The 16688-nt window shown below is 49.0% G+C and overlaps 1 protein-coding gene across 2 annotated transcripts in view; it reads right to left on the bottom strand.

The window, feature by feature from the left end:
- KLHL21 (kelch like family member 21) overlaps positions 1–16688 on the bottom strand; it is a 282299-nt gene that overhangs the window by 150770 nt on the left and 114841 nt on the right. The gene's annotated exons all lie outside the window — the stretch shown is intronic.

The raw sequence follows: 16688 nt of genomic DNA, 5'->3' as shown, positions 1-16688 counted from the left end.
CTAGACCACATTTTTGGCATGAGACCTAGCTGCATTCTAATGGCTGAGTTTTATGCAATGTGTCTTCGAATAGTGCATGACGGCAGATGCGTGCGTGCGGGCGGCCATGTCTGCGACTACCTTCCATGGACATGGAATACCCGTGTTTCCTGGCTGGTATTATGGTTTTGCAGACATGGTGCAGATTCTGGTCTGTGGTCTGCTGGAGTTTATTCCCTTGTCTCTTAGCACATGCTATGAGGGTGTCAGTGCTGCCTCAGCCTATCCAACTAGGGGTTAAATAACCTGAAGTGCAGAAAGGGTTTGTGAGGAAGCGGCAGGGGAAACGCCAGGTTTTGAGGGCCTTCCGGAAGGCAACATTATTGTCTAAGCAGTGGATACTAAGGGGAACTATGTTTCAGATTGTGGGAGCTTGTAAGGAGAAGGAGGATCCCCTTAATCTTGTCGATTTGAAGGGAGGGGTGAGAAGGAGGAGTGCAGTGCCCGATTGCAGGTTTCCATTGGGCTGGTAAGGGGTGTGCCTGTGTTGAAGGTATTCTGGGTCTGTCTTATGCAGGGCATGGTGGGTGATACACATGGCTTTGAAAGTGAAATGTCGCCAGACAGGGAACAATGGAGGTCATGCAGGGTGGGTGTGATGTGCTCGCTGGAGCCAAGGGCCAGGAGGAGGTTAGCTGCAGTGGTTTGGACCCATTGGAGCTTTGAGTGGATATGCAGGGGTGCCCAGTTAAAGGAAGTTAGAGTAGTCTAGGCGGGAGAAGACGATAGCTGTGGCAGAGGGTAGGCGAGGTAATGGAAGATGCGTCTGAGAATGAAGAGGTGTCGATGGTAAGATTTAGATGCAGAGTTGATGTGGTGTGTAAGTATCATATATGCATCCATGGTACATTCCAGGTTCTTTACTGAATTGGATACAGTGGGAGGATGGGTGAGGGGTGGGTTGGGTTGGGGCGAGGGGGGTAAGAGAGCGCCATCCTCCCCCAGATCATGATTTCGGTTTTTCCGGGGTTGATGAGGTGGTGGTTAGCAGTCATCCATTCTTCAATTTCTGAGTGAATGTGAAGCGAATGAACCTGAGTGAAAAGAGGGTGCTGGACTACTCCTCACACCACTTCTACTCACAGTTTGAGAGGGGAGTAGAGGTGGGAGGAGGAAAAGGAGTAGTATGGGAAGGGGTAGAGGTGGGAGAAGAACATCAATGGGCGGAGTGACATTTCTGATGGACAGAAGACTTTGTGGGAGAAGTTGAGAAAAGAGTAAGTAGATGGAGAAGGGAGGAGGTGAATGTGGGCATGATTGAAAGAAACGGAAAGACTCAGAGCAAATGCAAGACATTATCCCAACTCTCATTAGAACACTAACTTCTGGAGAGAGTAGGGAAAGTTAGGAAGACCTTCAGGGAGTTATGTAGACTGCATTTAGGGAACCATTTTTATTTTTTTTATCTATTCACATTTGTTGAGCGCGCATCAGCCCGGAGGCATCGTGGCGCTGGTTACAGAACATTTTACTATAGGTGATAAGAACAGTGGCAATCATATTTACAGTCAAGTAGTAAGCATGCAGGGGGTCAGATGAAGGAGGGTTTTAAGTTTTTATGTGAAAAGTGGCGAGAGTTTTGTGTTCTGATGTCTGCGGATAGTGGGTTCCAGAGTTTGGTGGCTACGTATGGAAAACCTAGTCCTCCCACTTTGGCTCTGTTGATGTGGGGAGTGTGCAGAAGGTTATTGTAATGTGTTCTGGTGGGTCTGGAGTGGGTAGGTATGGATAAGGTTAGTGCTAGATATGCCAGAGCTGAGAATGATAGGCATTTGTGGGTGAGGGCGAGGATTTTAAAGCGGATGCGTTCTTTGACAGGAAGCCAATGGGCTGCCTGTCGAGCCTGGGTGAAGTGTTCTCTTTTGGGAAGGCTTAATGCTGCTCTGAGCACATTTTTCTGTGTGATTTGAAGTCTGTATAGATTGTGTTTGGAAGTACATGCTAGGAGGGCATTACAATAGTCCAGCTTGGCTCCAATAGTGGCTCTGGCTATTGAAAGGCAGTTGGGCTTGGATAACCATAACTAGTGAAAGCCAGTTAGACAGGAGGGAAGGAGGGAATGATGTGAGTAGGGGAGATGGGGAGGGAAGGGAGGAAGAGCCCTACAAAGATCTTGATTAAGAAAAATGGCCAGTGGTTGCATTGGTTACGCAGGGACAGTGCCCAGAGTCGATTGGATCTGATCATTTAATAGTGAGGGGGATATGGGCCTCAGTTGTAGGCTGGCCCACTGGTCCATTGTATTTTAGCAACAGGGACAGTGAACATGGTCATTTGGGGTCTGTCATTTGTAATAATAGGGCAACATGGTCAGCAATGAGACGATATAGCATAAGTTAAGATGATGAGATTCATCACAACAAAACCTTGAAAATTCAGCAGGTGTGAAAACGACAATCATTTCAAATCCGCTGTTGTGTAGCCCATGTGCACATGCATGAGATCACAACATAGATAAAAACATCACGGGGGAGATCTACGGATGGCTGAAGGGGACTCAGACTTCAGACGGTTCTAACTTCGCACAATCGCAGAATTTCCTGGGTTTTGTTGCAGTGATCTTCTTAAGTCCGTCTTAACTAACATTCGTTACGGACTATATATCGCTCAAACACTGCTTACCCATTTATCGTCAGTCTGTAGCATGCATCTGGATTAGAATCACATGCTTTGCATAGGCCAGAGCCAACTAGTGGTTGGCTCAGAGTATTTCATCTTGTTTTTTTAAACTCGTAAAAAGGGGCATCGAAATGGCGTTTGTCACACTATCCCTATCCAACTCATACAGGGACTCGTGATCCTTTCATGCTTCAACGTACTCGTATGGTTTATTTTTCCTGATATGCCACGTGCATGTACTGGGGGAGTGCATCTCTTTTTTTTTTTTTTTTTTTAACTGTCCCTTCTCACCCAAACAGGGAACACATGCAACTAAGCATATACAAGCTACTGAAAGAATAGTAGGCAAGTAAGGTTTCTTCTGAGGATTGTTAATCTGCTTAGATTCACAAGTGGGTGAGCTGAAGGTACAGTTGACAACAAATGCTATAGAACTGCCTGGCCCACCTAGGAATCAGCCCTCACTTCTGTAAATACACACCAGTATTGTGTCAATGTGTGTATCAAGCTCCAGCTTGCCGCTTTACAGGTTTCATTTAATGGTACATTTGGAATGAAACCAAACGTCACCCATGTGCTACTTGCCAATTGTGCTTTAGGGGGAAGAGAAGAAAAGGTATGTGCCAAATTGTAGCAGAGCTGTATACACTTAATTTCTCTCGCAATGTGGCTTTTTTTACTGGATCCTCTTTCCTTCCTTCTGCAAAGGAAACAAATGATGCAGTGGATTGACTCTGCTAAGGTAGAAAATTAAAGCCCATTGAGAATTGAGTGCAGGAAGTGCCCCGTCCTATTCTGTGGGTTAGGGAAAAAAAGTAATTCGACAGACAGGTTGACATGGAATTGAAATGTATTTTGGTGAAAAACGTGGATACATTCTTAGGATGACTTTATGCTTGTGAATGGTGACGAAACATTCAGTGGCTTGAAGTTAGCTTATTACCCTGATGGAGGGGACTACAATTAGCAATGCTACTTTATAAGTTAATTCTTTTAAAGGGCTTTTATGCATTGGGTCAAAATAGGGGGGATTGAACTTTGTAGAACAGACGGCGAATTGGGCATATTGGCATGCTCAGGAGGTGAGGGTACCATGGTTGTGCCTCATTCCTAGAGGGTAGAAACATGAGAGTGCTTGCTGAAAACACAAGCCCCCCCCCGCCCCATTCTATGCGGAGTCCCACAGGGCTCCTGCATCTCTCCCACAATATACATCATCTTCACCAGACCACTCTAATATCCTAGACTCCAGCTGTATAACCTACACCAACTACACAGATGACACCCAAGTCGTCCTCCCCCTAACAGGTATCTACGAAGAAGACTCCAAAGCATTCAACACAGCCTACTCACACCAAGATGGCTGCTAACGGTCTATGCCTCAATGGGGACAAGACCGAAATCCTGCTAAACGGCAACAATAAGAAAAAGAAAAATGAGAAAAAAACCACCAACAAATACTCTGCATTCCTTACCGAAAACATACAAATCCCGGTCTCTCCTGCTTTCAAGACTCTAAGAGTATACCTAGACGCCACTCTCTATGTCCTGACAAGTCCGAGCCATCGCCTCATCTGCAGCATACTCCACCAAACTATTGAATGCAGCAAAACTGTTACTCTGCACAGCAACCTGCCTCACCATAGCTAGAGCCATCATTGGCTCTAGGCTAGATTACTGCAATGCCAGATTAGCTGGCACCTCTGCAAAAAACCACAAGTCATCCGAAATAATGCACTCCTGACAACTATCAGCATCCCAAAAAGGGAACACATCACAACAGCAAGAAGAGAAGTCCAATGGCTGCCCATCAGCGAGAGTGTCCTGTTCAAAACATTTGCCATTACTCGCAAGTGCCTCGCCAGGCCCACTCGAACAACATACACCAACAGACCATTGATACCTAAAGTCAAACCTACCAAAGCAGGTAGAGCTAGTTTCCCCTTTTATAGCGGCCAAACATTGGAACTCACTGTCCCCATCGCTCAGAGCTGCACTCTCCCGTGGAGCCTTCCGCAAAGCACTCAAAACATGGCTGTTCAATTAAGACCATGTATTGTGTACAAGCTCATACCATCGATAACTGCATGTATTTGCTTTCTTTCATACGCACAAGATTCCTGTATTCGCCATGTATCATATGCCCAAGATTCCCATAACGGCGCCACAATGCCCTTGGGCTGCTGCGCGCTTTATAAATGAATAAAATAAAAGAATATCTGTGCAATGTGAATCAGGCTTATTTTTTCAAGAAGCAACTTGTGTACTAGTTAAGCAATGTCTCTTAACTAAAAAAAACTACAAAATAAGATGGCCATCATGGATCAGGGAATTAGGGGAGAAGGGAACCAGTGTGTCCCCAAAGTGGACTAGCCACCATGGAAAGGGAGAAAGGTGTGTAGTTCCTTCTCCCTTTCCACGGTGGCTAGTTGCACTTCGGGGACACGCTGGTAACACCACTTCCCAGCACGGGCGACAGAGAAGGCACCATCTGTTAAGTGGGCAGAAGGTGGGGGGGCTAAACATGTGGAAAGGTGGGGTGGGGACGTGGGGCCTCAGGGAAGCATTTACCCATTAACCAGTGGGGGAAGATGGCAGCCTCCAGCTTAGAGCAAGCTCGGAGCGGGGGCTTAACGTGGAAAAGCCGCCGTTCTGAGCCTCCTCATTGGCTAGTAGGTCGAAACCAATTCCCCTCTGGGTACTAATGATTATTGTTGACTCTGTCCGTTTCAAAATTAAATCTTAAGAAGCATGGCTCATTTCTCAGAAACCCATCATTGCCTTTCTTATATTACACTAATAAAGAAAAAAAGCGAGGAGACTTATCAAACCACATATTTGTTGATTCACATATCTTATACATTTAACTTTCATTACATTTCTCTGAGTTGTACGTTGCAGTTACTTCCATTATGGATTCCAGTAGCAGTCACTGAAGTTATCACAAGGTAGTATCAGCACAGTATCAATTGTGTTATTGTCCCAACGTAGGAACAGCAGTACTATTAATATTACAGCCAGCTAGATAGCTCAGCGGGTTCAGCACGTGCTGCTGCAATCTGTTTGTGACCTGCAGGTCGCTGGGTCGAAACCCGAGAAGTTCAACTCAGCCTTTCAATCCTTCTTTGGTGGATAAATGAGTACCAACTTCCGGTGAAATTGAATATATATATATATGTTCGATGTAAAGCACTATATACGTAACATCATTATTATTGTTTTCAGAATTCTTCTTGTTTTCTTTAATTGCCCATGTCTTGAACATAGCTTTGTATTGTAAGAAACCTGAGGGCGTCCCCACATCTACTCCCCTTGGGTCCTCTTCTAAGGTGGCCAGGGAAAGGCCATCACTTTTGGATCCTGGCCCTGGGGGTGGAGAAGCGAAGGAGGATCACCCCGGTGGAGGGAATTGGGGATGCAATGTCCTTGGGTGAGACACAGTATCTCATTCCCATTTCAGAAGACACCCTCAATCCCGGCCGCAGTTATGGGGTATTGCCTTCCCCTGTCCCAAAAACCAAGAGAACACCAGGAGATATTAACAGTATAGAAGCACCAGGAAGAGGGTGAAGAGGAGAAGGTTTAAAGGGCAGACACGCTATCCCCCCCTTCCCTAATGAGAATCAACCAAACCCTTTATGTGCTATTGTAGAACGTCTTACCCCCTTAATCAACCTACTACAGCACTGGGAAAACATCTCCACTCATTCAACCTACTACAGTACTGGGACGAGGAGGAGACCTGCAGAATATTGTAAAAGTCAGGCATGTCCCAAGTTCTACTATAATTGCAGCCAGGCAATTTCAATTGGGATCTCACACCTGCAACCTGTCAAGCGCTTGCAGGTGCATTATCTTTTTTAAACTTGCTTTATTGAGTTTTAATTATCAACAAACATGAATTATACAGACGTTACACGTTAGGTGCAAATGTAACCCAATCCGACCTATAGGGCTCAAGGAGATCCATCCCTGGATATTGAGAGGCAGGCGGGCCCATTGCCACTCAGTACCCGGGAGAACAGCAAGATGAGCTGGCTTGATCGCACATCATATAGCTCCTATATGGTATTCAGTAGTCCATGGGCCTACTGCCCTCAGGGAGAGATGCATTGTAGAGGGTTTCCTTTCTCGCACACATATTCATGTTATACCATTCCCGGTAAGAGGGGGCTCTGGCCTGTCCCCAAGTCTTAGCGATCAAGAATCTCACAACAACTGATGCCATTGTCACCAATTTTAGCAGACTTTTCGGACACAGGGGTAACAAGGCCAGAAGCCACACCTCGGGGGCACCCAGATTATACCCCTCCAGCATTTCGGACACGGTGTCTCTAACATTATCCAAAAAGGATCTCACCCGGGGACAGCCCCACGCAACATGAACAAAATCAGCATCATCAGACTCGCATCTAATGCATTGATGAGACCTAGCCGGATAATAGCGATGAAGTTTGACCCGAGAGTAATATGTCTGATGAACAAATTTGAAGTGAATCAAGAGTAAGCGGCCAGACACAGATGGTGCGGGATTGCATACATATGTGCTTCCATTGGGTGTCAGTTAATGTCTTCCCCAGATCAGTATCCCATTGTGCCCTGGAATGATCAGTGGGACGCAACCTCTGAGCCTGGATACATTTATATAGAGAGGAAACAAGGTGGACCATGGAGGGGGAACTGGTGACGAGCTGTAGAATTAGAGATAAAAGGAGGGGGTGTCGGGAAATTGGGCCAATTGTCATTAATCACCTGCCGTAGTTGGAAATACAGCAATTTTGTAACAGCCGTACAGTTCCCTCTACCCATCAGTTCATCCCAGGTAATAAAGCAGCCCTGTAGCAGCAGCTCTCCTACTGTGTTGATCCCCAATAGCTCAAAATGCTGCCTGAAGATCAATTCAAGAGTGACAGGGAGTCCGCTGGCACGATATATAGATAAATCGGGAGGGTACCATCCTTCACGTGCTCTCTCTTGTTGCAACAATCTCCATGCTTTCCGGGTATTGACCATTGGTTGTATTTTGGTCTTCACCTCACACACAAGCGTCCCAGAGCAGCCCTCTCATGTCATCTAGATAGACCGTGGCTTTCTCGAGAGGGATATGCGGCGGTCAGGGGAAGGAGTCCACCACCAGACAGAATACTGAATCTGCGCCGCTAATAGGAGTGTAAATCTGGGAACTCAAGACGACCCTGATCATATGGTAACACCAGAGAATTGAATGATATTCTAGCTCGGCCACCCGCCCACACCAGGCAAATCATCAAACTACAGAGACAAGACCAATAGGCGGATGGGAGCCACACCGGGACCTTGTTGAAAATATAGACAAACCTTGGGAGGATCACCATTTTGGCCAGTGCCATACGAGCCGCCCGAGTGATGGGCAAGTGGGTCCACACATCAACCTTATGTTCTAATTGTTGCAGTGTTTTAACATAATTGCGATTATCCAATATTGTCGGAGAGGTAGACATCTGTACACCCAAGTATTGGATACCATCCGGGCACCATCGGAACTCATCTCCTACATCTGACGGGACTACACGGGGGTCAAGGGGAGTACCTCAAATTTGGACCAATTGATCCTCAAACCAGAGAAAGACCCAAATAAAAACGATCTCTTCCACCAGGAGCTTCATATTACTTTTTGGATGCTTTATATACAGCAACATATTGTCAGCGTAAAGAGAAATGATGGCTAAGTGGGAGTAGATTTCGCATATCTGCGTACGCCTTATACAACTCTGCAGTAATGCCATCCAGACCCCGGGCCTTCCCATTAGGAAGGGAGAGGATGGCTTTTCCAGAACTCATCAGAAAGGGGGTGTGGGGGGTTCATTCAGGTCCATTGCCAAATCATGATCAAGCCAGCCGAGGGCGACCCTGTCCAGGTACTCCGAGATCGACTTGTGAGTGGCCTCAGATTGTGAGGATTAAAATCGTTCATAATTATCTCGGAATACGAAATGCTCCATTTATCAACCCACTATCCCTAGTCGGCACCCCCCCCCCCCTGGTCTTCTATCCCCAGTATAGGATCAAGCTGGGGTTCATGTTTTATGGCCCAAGCAAGAGCCTTACCAGGGCGATCACCCTCTGAATAGTTAAGAGGCTGTGATAGGGTCACCTAGCTACCTCTCCTCCCTCATGGAGAGGAGAGTGAGCTCCTCCCTCGCCGTCGGAAAGAGCGATCGCACATCTTCAGAATCTCAGAGGCACTGCTGTATTTCTAGACGCTTAACCTCCTGCTCCGCAGCGGAGATAGAGCGGCGTATGGATTTTATAGATCCCTCCCTCCTTAGAGATGCAGGATCCCCACAAGAAAACCTTAAACGTTTCCCATACCACACCGGGGTGGTCCACTTGACCGTGTGTTGATTTAACAAAAAAAAAAAAGGATTGAATTTCAGATCTCCGCTACTCCCGAAAGGCTACAACATCCAGGGTGCGTGCTCTGAAGCGCCATCACAAGGGTCTGAAGGGTTGGGGGGGTGCAAATCCCAGCACCGGGGAGTGATCAGAAAGGGACTGGGGAAGGATTTTAGCTTTCCCAACACTACCGCCCAGATTCGAAGACACCATAATATAGTCGACCCTGGAGGAGCTGCCGTGTACCCCCTCCATACCACCTCCCTCACCAAGTAAAAATAATATTCCCTAGCAGTAGGATGTAGCAATCTCCAGGAATCATGAAGGTCATGATATTCGGCCAGGGCCACCCATTTCAATGCGGATTTCGGGGCTGGGTGTGGGAGTTGCGAGGACCCGCCAAGATCTCTGGACAGGGCAACATTGAAGTCACCTGTCCACACTATTTTGTAATCTGGGCATGTATATAGGTATGCTGCACAGCTCTGGAAAAATCCCGGATTGGCAGTATTCGGAGCATATATGTTGATGATCGCCACAAGCCACCCTGCTATCTCCCGTCAGCATTAGGAACTGTCCTGAAGGGGCCCCTGAGGGACCCTTGCGTATGGAAACAAGGCACAATCACCACAAACAAACTGATACGCCAGAGGTTGTATTCCCAAAATCTAGGGTTTATTGCAAAGCAAATAGTCTCAGTTGGCCAACTGGTCCCACGCCCCGCGACGTGTCTACCAGACCTCTGGGGACGCAAGAGAAATTCGTACAACAGTTTCATATATACAAAACAAGCATCTAGTAATCAGTAGTGTCACAACTTATACCGCCCCTACTGCATTTCCTTTGAACTAGGCACGATGATTGACAATGGTGACGAGTATGACACCTTCAAACATTCATTTAGTAACAGTTTGCAATTTTGTAAGCTCACAGACATAAATCGTTGTTTTAAAGAACACAATGCTTCTGTTTCTACAAGCAAGCGGTGTGTATGGAGACACACATTCCAGGCCTTGCTATCACCTCATTTCTATTCGTGTACTTGGGGTCAACTTGCTCTCCAGGACTCTACCGGGCTTAGGGAAGGGGGGCCGCAAAGAAGAGCATAATTCAAGTCTTTTCATGTTCGCTCTAGCATTTCTACTGTGCTTACCGAGGTTAGCTGGCACCTGCTGTACTGATTAGAATGCCTTGCTGCTCACTCTCCAAGGATATGCAAGGGAGGGGACCGGGCATTTCTGTCTGGGTTACTGCATTATGTTTCAACATGCCACTCGCGGCCTTGCATTGTGCACCAGTGAAGCAGAATAATATTTCAGGGGGGCCAACACACCAAGCAAGTATACACCTTCCATGTATGGCACCTTCTAACACCCTTAACAGTGAGGTATGACAACACCATTAACACTTCAATTCAATCTTCCCCACCCACCCCCCTCCCACACCAGAAAGTATAACTTAACGGCATCCAACCAACCAACCATCCCCACCCAGTCTCCCCTTTCCACTACAACCAGCACATAACCCAACACCAAACAAATAACCAACGAGAAAAAAGGGCAACTAAGTGGGGTTGCCGTCAGGATCGGGGGGGGGAGGGGGGTGGAGGGGACGCGTTGGCTGGGTATGCTCCATACGACACAGGTCCGTTATAATACATATTAGGTTTGGCGCATCCCTCCATGTAGGAGGGCAACTTATCTATTGTATGCAATACAGTAGTGCTAGATTACACCAGGATCAAGTTATTACAAAGGGGAGATTTTAAACCAGCTGTTTACAAAATTACACTATACGGAACTTAAAGAGGGGGGCTCCTCGGGTCTGGAATGTCTCTGGCAAAAAGCTCTGCAGCCTCGGGCAACGTGAAGGACATCTTGCCTGCCAGAATTACGCAGAGTTTGGGTGTGAACAGCATAGAGTATCGGACATCTTTCTTCCTGAGGATGTTCTTGGCTGCTTGAAAAGTTCTCCTTTGGTCCTGCACCTGCGGGGTGAAGTCCAGGAAAAGGCGAATCGTGGCCGAACCGAGCGCAGCTCACCCTTCTCCCTGGCTGCTCGGAGCAGTATATCCCTGTCGCGATAACTAAAAATGCAGGCCACTATTGGTCCCTCTGGGGCCCCCGACGGCGGCCAGGCAGCCAGGGATCTGTGGGCTCTTTCCGCCAGGAACATGCGAGTGACCGGTGGGTTATCCTGGATACCTAAGAGGAGTTTCTGGACTAAGGATTCTGTGTTTTCCCTGTGACTCAGGCACCCCAGTGATCCGAAGGTTATTTCTCCTAGATATCCCCTAGAGATCCTCATTCTTAGCCATTACCTGTTTAATATTTTGCTGGAGAGAGAACCTCCCGCTGGAGGGTAGCAATCTTGTCTTCACTGTCTCTCATACGCTGTTCTGCCTCGGACATCCTGCCACACAGATTTTCAATCTGGACCGCCGATATGTCCACCTTACAGGTGAGCATGTCTATTTTGGCCCCCAAGCTGTCAGTGCTCCCCTTTAATGCCAACAATGTCTGATTGAGCATGGAAATGTCCAGTTGCGAGGGACCGGGGTGGGGGGGAGGGGTGTTCAGAGGAGGGGGGCGGGAGCTGATCCGATATAGCGTACTGTTCCATTTTAGATTGTCTCTTAAGGTTGCCCATATAAAAACAACTTTGGGTGACCAACCAGGCACACGCACGCTGCAGATGAGGGGGGGGGGGGGGGGGAGGGGGGCCAACCACCCGAGATTGGAAAATGCAGACATGGGGAGGGCCGGGGCTCAAGGGTAGGCGTCACAAAGAAGGAAGAAAACAGCAGGTGGTCACAGATAAGTTGCAAGTCCCCTGACCTCTCCGGGAATATCAGCGACTGGAGTGTGAAACCAGTCTGCCACTCTGGGGGCCAATGTCGAGCATAAGCCAAGTTTCCAATCCCCCACTGGGTGCACAACAAAGGTTAGGGGTTACAGGGTCATAAGGGCAACTCAGGGGGCAAGTCTGTAACTTCAAGTCGTTTTGCCTATTACTGCCGTGGTGTGGAAGAGCACTGTGCAGAGCTGCAGGGTACCAATACCTCCATTCTAGGGCCCCAAAGCCAAGCAACCCCGCGGCCACCACCCCGTGCACCGCACCAGATCCCAGGCAGCAAAGGAAACAATAGTCTAACGATCATATGCCCAGGAACCTGGGGGGGGGGGGGGGAGAGGGGGACCAATATTGTGTAGCGCAGTAGAAAAGGCAGCTGGGGACCAAAAAGGGCACACGCCATCACCAATGCACTGCGAGGGACCGGAAACCCAGCAACAGCGTAAGGGCCAGCTTGCCAACTCATCGATCGGGACCCGCACCCCGCAGGCAGTCCACAAGGTCACATAGCAGCAGGCGCCCAGACGCGGGCACACCACCCCGCCCAAAGATCAGACAGGGCACCCCCCAGGGGGTAGATCACTGTTAGCAAAGTGGGGAGCACATTCCGCAGCTGGACAGGTGGGCCAAGCTGGATGCAAACGTGGCGCTGATCCTCAGAATATGAAAGCTGTCGGGTCTCATCCACCCAGAGGGGCCCAGTTCATGACTACTCCCAGGAAGCCATATCCCTTTAATGCAGGGTGAGTGTGAGGTTTATAAACCGGCGCCCTGCCGTCGTGTCACCTACCTTGCACCCAGCACCCAGATTGAGTGTAGCATGGAGAATGTGCAGGTCAGAGTTGTGGTCAAGTAAAGATGGCCTGTGTTAGACCCTCTGCCGAGCAAGAGGGGTGCAGCGCGGGCGTGCCACACGGGGCCTCGAAGTGGCCCTGCCAGCCGCCAACCAAGTCAGTCGTTATCCGGCAGCTAGCTCTGCCGATTCACCACAGTCTACAATGGAGAGGAGGGCTGATCCGCCCAGCTGCAAGCCGCAGCTCCTTCAGGTGCGAGGGGCCAAGGCTCAGTCCAACAGGGCCGGTAGACGAGGATGCAAGCACAGGTCGCACTGAGCTGCAGTGCACAGCGCCACTCCTCTGCGCGGAGCAGGCACCACAACACCGGCCGCCCGCGGACAGTTGTGGATTACAAAGTTGAGCGGCCGGCCATGGCCCACAGGGTGTAGCGATGTCCCCGCGAACAAAGGCGCTTAGAATTCAGAGGCACCCAATTGCAGGACCGCCCAGCAAAAGTTTAGAAAAGATTCCTGCAGTGAGCTTGCAGCCACGGGGATGGTCGCCATAGTTAGGGATACAAGATCATGCTCCAGGGTGAATCAGCGGCTCAGCCGACAGGCCCGGCTCAACCAGTGCCAGCAGGACAGCTCAGAAAGCTTCCAGTTGGTACCGCCGGTAGCAGAACGTCTTCCCTTTAGTTTCGGGACGGTTGTAGAGCAGACATGCCGGCTGAAGCAAGATATGTGAAAGGATGACCGTTAGCCTGTGCCGGAGCTCTTTCAGGCAGCGGCCATCTTCCCCAGCCTCGCAACAGCGCTCTGTGCTTGCAGGTGTATAAGAAGGGAGGAGGAGACCAGCAGCAAGGAGACCAGCAGGGCATCCTGTTTGTGAGGAGGCAGCAGTGGTGGGTCCTGCAGGAGAGCCAGAACCCCGGCACACGACCCCAAAGAACTGTGTTCCATCCACAGGTGTGGCGCCTCTGATCGGAGATACGCACCTGAAGCAGTGGGAAAAGAAGGAAAAGGTAGCCACTAGTGTCCACAGAAGAGAATCAGAGCTGCTGTCAGGAACAGGGCTTGCGGTTGAAGGAAAGCCAAAAAGCGGAGGAGCAGGAAGGGAACAGCACAGCTGCCCAGAGGGAACACCAAGAACCGGCAAGTGAAGTGGAAACTGGGGCGCTCCTGGGTGAGGGGGCGGGGGAGGACTGGGAATAGGGGGGACTGTGCGGAAGTGAATGGCAAATGCACAGAATAAATACACGCACAATGACAAACCTGAAGCCACAGGTTGGGAGAAAAGTGAAGCGGCAAAAGTGAACGATCACCAATCTTGAATACCAAACTGAATGAACACTATGGGCCGGAGCCAAGACCTGATCACAGATGAATGTGAAATTGCCCATTTGAAAGCAACGTATGAAATAAGAGAGCGAGTGTGAAGGAGCCTAGAGAGCATGACAGAAAGGTGGGTAAGAAATACAAGCACTGCAAAGTGAACTTTATGCATGAATACAGTGTGGCAAAGTCAAGATGCTGACAAAGAGAAGCATCTAATGCAGATTGTAGTAAACGAACTGGAAATCAAAAGTCACTGTCCTTCAATATTTTATTGTGATTTTTGTGTCTCCATTATTGGCGTGTTTATTTTATTTCAGGCGTTTCCCTTGGGGATCAAAGGTGTGTGTTAGTATCCCTTTCGTGTTCCTTCATTACAACTTGCTTAAAATGTCTATAACACCATTGTGTTCTCCTGGCACACGCATAGTCTCTATAAATAGGTTTCTCTTTATACACAAGTGCCACAGGTGCTGTGCAAAAGAAGAGACAGTTGTTTGAATGTGTGCCTTCCCTTTTATGAAAAACATGGCTGTGGTAGTGTCTGGGTTGATAAGCACAGTGTGTAGAAGGAGCGCTTTGGGATGAGCATAGTAATTTTGTCTGTGACGAGTTCCAGCTCCCTTATGTTCGGTGTTGCCTGCTGTTGTGTCCCTCTGCCCTGCGCAGCGAGTTCTAGAAAGTGCACCCTCCCCAACCGGCAATTCAGGCACCTCTGGTAATTGAATTGATATTTTATTTCTATCACACTCGTACACAAGTGTTTCAGAGCGCGACAAGGCAAGGGAGGGGAGCAGGGGAGAACAAAACAACGATCTTACTAGGCCCAGTGACATTGATAACGCGCAAGTGCATGGGAGAGAGGGAGGGGGGGAAAGTGCATGGAAGGGGGAGAAGTGCAAAGTGCGGAGCAAAGGAGAAACCGATCAATAATAAATAAATAATAAGGCAACAAACAGTGGTAGTGCAGCCATCAAGTGGCAAGTGCATGGTATAAGACAGCAGGCAGGGGTAGGTCTGATAAGTGCAGGAAGAAAATGGGGGAGGGGGTGTATGGGTACAGATACAGACCCCAGTGCAAGGGGTGGTAAAGGAGGCACTGCCGGAGGGTGGCAGGGTGAGCATGTACCTGTGCCCAGAGGACAGAGGGTGGCCAGGTGCTCGTGCCAAGAGAGAACAGGTCAGCAGGGGAGAGGAGTGGCAAAGGAAGAAGCAAAGAGGAAGGTCTTGAGGTGCTTCCGGAACCGGAGATGGTTCTCCTCAAGTTTTAGAGTGGCAGGGAGGCCTCAGCCATAGACGGATCTGCCCTCAGCTTGTTTCTTTGAAAAATGACTGACCGAGTGAGAGGTAGAGGAGCGAAGAACTCGAGAAAGGTAGTATTTGCGGAGGGATAGCTGAAGGTATTTTGGACCCAGGCACCAGAAATCCTTGTGGACAATTAATTTAATCCTTGCATTCACTGGCAACCAATGGAGAGATTTCAAAGGTGAAGGGATACGATCCCAGGGCTTGAGGCCAAGGACAAGTCTCGCAGTCCTGTTCTGGATTAGTTGCAGAGGACAGAGAGAAAAGGCAGGTAGATTTAGAAAGAGGTTGTTAAAAATAGTCCAACCTAGAGAGAACCAGAGCTTGGGAAGGTGAGCTTCTGGGGGAAGGAGAGGAAATGCAGAGTACCTCTGAGGAGATGAAGTAGGAAGTTTGACATTTAGAGACATCGGAGATGTGGGCGGAGAAGGAAAACGTGGAGTCAAAGATGGCCCAGAGGCTCTTAGCCTCGCAAGTGGGGGTAGGAGGGCGGCCAAGGGAGGCTGGCCAGAGAGTGAGGAGGGAAAGTATGGTGAGGGTGTGCCAATGAAGAGGATCGCAGTCTTGCAGGCGTTCAGAAAAAGGCACACCAATACTGAAAGGCAGATAGGCGATCAGAGATGAAAGGGAGAGGAGGTGGCCGAGGGCAGCCTGAAAATGAGTCTAGTGTCGTCAGCGTAGTACAGGAAATTTGAGCAGAAAATGGCAATGCATTGGGCGAGAGTTGCCAGGTATTGGTTGAAAAGCCAGGGTGAGAGGTTAGACCCCGTGGGGAACACCACAGGTAGAGAGGGAGATGGAGGATAGGAAGGACCCCAGTTTGACCTGGGAGGGTCGATCAGAGAGGAAAGAGGTCAGCCTGGCCACAGCCTGATCAGTGATACCCAGGTTATCACAGAGACGGTTAAGCAAAATGGTATGGGTGAACGTGTCGAAGGCAGAAGAGGGATCGAGTAGGATGAGGACAGAGGGAATGTTAGTAGGATGAGGACAGAGGGACTGTTAGAGTCAAGGTTGGAGAGCAGATCTTCATGGATGTTCAGGAGAGCAGTTTCCGTGCTTCTGGCAGCTCTGAAGCCAAACTGGTGGTCATGGAGAAAGCCAACACAATCAGAATGAAGGTTAAGCTGAGAGATGGCCAGCTTTTCCAGGAGTTTGCCCAGAAAGGGAGTAATGAAAATTGGGCGATAGTTAGCCCGACAAGAAGGATCAGCTGTGGGTTTCTTGAGAAGAGGATGCACATGAGAGTGCTTCAGAGGGGAGGGAAAGGATCCTGAGGCAAAGGAGTGGTTGCAAAAATCAGCAAGGGCTGGAGCAAGGGTGTCAATGTGTTCCTTGATGGTTTTAGAAGAACGGGTATGAACCTGTTTTGGCGAGGCTTACATAG

Source organism: Ambystoma mexicanum, chromosome 8 (assembly GCF_040938575.1).
Source record: "Ambystoma mexicanum isolate Mex_15411 chromosome 8, UKY_AmexF1_1, whole genome shotgun sequence".
In the NCBI taxonomy this organism is placed as follows: Eukaryota; Metazoa; Chordata; class Amphibia; order Caudata; family Ambystomatidae; genus Ambystoma; species Ambystoma mexicanum.
The sequence above is the reverse complement of the archived record's forward strand: the minus strand, read 5'-3'. Positions and strand labels throughout refer to the sequence as shown.